The following is a 3,605-nucleotide window of genomic DNA, read 5'->3' as shown; positions in this document are numbered from 1 at the left end:
TCCATCTGCATGATCTCTGGCCGGAGGAGCAAAGGAGTTAACACGGTTTAGCAACTCGTGAAACTAATTTGTCATACCGTTCATGTATCCTAGAAATTCGTGTCTCATGTTAGCGAACTCTTCTCTGAGGGCGTCTTGTTCTGACATCAAAGCTTCAATGGCGGTGTTATAATCAGTTCCGGGCATATGATGTCTAAGGTCGGGTATTGCCGATTCTTCGGTCTGAACAGGTTGAGGAGGAGGATCAATATCATAATAACCAGATGGTGTCTGGGGGTCAGATTCAACATAAGGAATCTGGTCATCACAAATCTCATAGTCCTGGATGGATTCAGTGGATCTAGCAGGAGAGGGGGTTTCGTTCAGATTGTAGAGCCAGTTATTGCGGTTATGAACACTAGTCCTAGGATCGGGCATGGTGAATAGGCAAAGAACTTGGTTATTAATTATAAGCTCAAACTCATCAGGCCCTAGGTTTGCTATAAACATAGTGTTGAAGAGGAAGGGTATACTCATAATAGTAATGCCACAAAAAGGGCTTAAGTCAAGCATAGGCTGACGTAATCCGATAGCATTACCAATCATGGTTATCAAATCGCCTATTCGAATTGGTGCTCGTTCATCTTGGATAAGGTGGTCTAAATTTGCTAGCATAAAAGTGGCACCGTTTACTGGACGGTTCTGGGAAGCACAAAATATGATGAAGAGTTCATCACGTGAAACTGTGGTACTGTTTGGCTTCTTCCCAAATAAGGTGTGGGTCAGGATCTTATGGAAATAACGAAAGGCCGGGTTGTGTATGTTTCCAGAGAGAAACTCATGTTCCTCGGGATCGTCATTTCCAGTCAAGCTTCCCCAAAAGTGTTCAAGTTCTCTATATTCAAAAAGTTCTTCTTGGCTCACTGTAAATGTATCAAAGGAGGTAGGGAAACCTAAAAGGTTGGTAAAGTCTTGAATATTAAATTGGTATTCCATGTTAAACATTCTGAACTGGATAAAACCTCTGCTTATTCCTTTTCCATGGCTGGGTAGATAGATCAGGGAGCTAAGGAATTCTAATGTTAGTCTCCGGTAAGTGACAAATTGTCTACGGATAGGAGAGGTTTCCCACCCAATCTGATTCAACAAATACAGGACACTTTGTCTTAGTCCAAGGGCAGTCGTTGCCCAGTCATCAGCATACAGACTAGGTAGCATCTCTCTCGTGGCTAGTTCCTCAAACTTTTGTTTCTGAGCTGTTCCTCTGAATTTGATACCCATACGATCAATTTGTCCCATCAGGTTAGTGTTAGCTAGAGAAAAGAAAAACAAGAGTTTTAGTCAGGATTTGGCCAAATGCCGAAGGAAGAAGAGAAAAGTTTTTAATAAATAAAAATAAATTAAGAATGAATACTAAACAAAAATTAAAAGAATAATTAAGGAAGAAATAATAATAGAAAAAAAATAAAATATTTGTGGGTTGTCTCCCACTAAGCGCTTTGTTTAATGTCGCAAGCTCGACATAAAAACTATCAATTATAATCTATAAGTTCTGGAGGCATTTCGTCTAAGTGCAAGACTTGCGAATCTTCATTGTTTTCTGCATAATGATAATGTTTTAGACGTTGCCCGTTTACGGTAAATGGTTCCATAGATTTGCCTTTAATTTCTACTGCTCCACTGGGAAAAACATTGGTGATTTGAAAAGGACCTGACCATATAGATCGTAGTTTTCCCGGGAATAACTTTAGCCTGGAGTTAAATAAAAGGACTGTATCGCCTTGTTTGAAGATTTTCCTTGATATGCGTTTGTCATGCCATTGTTTTGTTGTTTCTTTGTAGATTCTGGCATTTTCGTAAGCGTCTCTTCTGAGTTCCTCTAATTCGCTTATATCAAGGATTCTCTTTTCGCCGGCGGCTTTATAGTTTAAATTTAGATTTTTAATAGCCCAATAGGCTTTATGTTCTAATTCTACCGGGAGGTGACAGGATTTTCCATAAATGAGCTTAAATGGGGTTGTCCCTATGGGAGTTTTGTAAGCAGTTCGGTAAGCCCATAAAGCTTCTGGTAATTTCAATGACCAGTCTTTCCTTGAAGTGGCGACTGTTTTCTCTAGTATCTGTTTGATTTCTCTGTTAGACACTTCCACTTGCCCACTGGTTTGAGGGTGGTAAGGTGTCGCTACTTTATGTCTTACGCCATACTTAAGCAGTAGTTTTTCGAGTACCTTGGATATGAAATGCGATCCACCATCACTGACTACTATTCTTGGGACACCAAACCTTGGAAATATTATATTCTTAAAGAGTCTAGTTACTACTCGTGTGTCGTTTGTTGGAGAAGCTATAGCTTCAATCCATTTCGATACGTAGTCAACTGCCACGAGTATGTACTTGTTACCGAAAGAGGATGGAAACGGTCCCATGAAGTCTATTCCCCACACGTCGAAAATCTCTACTTCCAAAACGCCCTTTTGTGGCATCTCGTCACGTCTAGATATGTTTCCTGTGCGTTGACATCTGTCACATTTCTTAATAGCTGCATGTACATCCTTCCATATATTTGGCCAATAGAAACCGACTTGTAGGATTTTAGAGCAGGTCTTGGATGTACTTGCATGTCCACCATAAGGAGCGGAGTGATAGTGTTGGATTATATTTTCTACCACTTCCTCGGGTATACACCGACGGAAAATACCATCGGGGCCTCTTTTAAAAAGTAAGGGGTCATCCCAGTAATAGTGTTTTATGTCATAGAAGAATCGTTTCTTCTGTTGGTAGGATAAGGTAGGTGGAACTATTCCGGCAGCTAAATAATTGACGAGGTCAGCGTACCACGGTGTAACACATGTAGCTAAGGTGGTTTCTACCTGTTTATCAGCTTTATTTTCTTCCAAAGTAGCTATAAGTTTATCGTACGAGAAATCATCGTTAATTGATGTTCTTTCCGGTTCAAGGTTCTCAAGTCTCGAGAGGTGATCTGCTACTACGTTTTCAGTTCCTTTCTTGTCTTTGATTTCCAAATCGAACTCTTGTAGCAACAGGATCCACCTTAGGAGTCTAGGTTTAGCATCTTTTTTTGTTAAGAGGTATTTGATAGCAGCGTGGTCAGTGTAGATGATTATTTTGGCTCCGACCAAGTAAGAACGAAATTTATCTAGCGCAAACACTACTGCTAGAAGTTCTTTCTCGGTTGTGGCGTAATTCATTTGTGCTTCCTCTAGAGTTCTACTTGCGTAATATATAACGTGAAGCTTTTTATCCTTTCGTTGTCCTAAAACAGCACCCACAGCGTAATCATTGGCATCACACATTATTTCGAATGGTTCGTTCCAATCTGGTGTCTGCATTATGGGCGCGGAGATCAGTGCTTGTTTAAGCGTTTGAAATGGTTCTAAACATCTATTATCGAATATGAATTTAGCATCTTTCATTAATAGCCCGGTTAAAGGTTTAGTTATTTTAGAGAAGTCTTTAATGAATCTTCGGTAAAAACCGGCATGTCCTAAAAAGCTTCGTACTTCTCTCACAGTTTTCGGGGGTTGAAGATTTTCGATTACCTCTATTTTGGCTTTGTCTACTTCAATTCCTCTGTTCAAGATGATGTGTCCTAAAATAATTCCTTC

The sequence above is a fragment of the Lathyrus oleraceus genome, chromosome 2 (assembly GCF_024323335.1).
Source record: "Lathyrus oleraceus cultivar Zhongwan6 chromosome 2, CAAS_Psat_ZW6_1.0, whole genome shotgun sequence".
Classification (NCBI taxonomy): domain Eukaryota; kingdom Viridiplantae; phylum Streptophyta; class Magnoliopsida; order Fabales; family Fabaceae; genus Lathyrus; species Lathyrus oleraceus.
The sequence above is the reverse complement of the archived record's forward strand: the minus strand, read 5'-3'. Positions refer to the sequence as shown.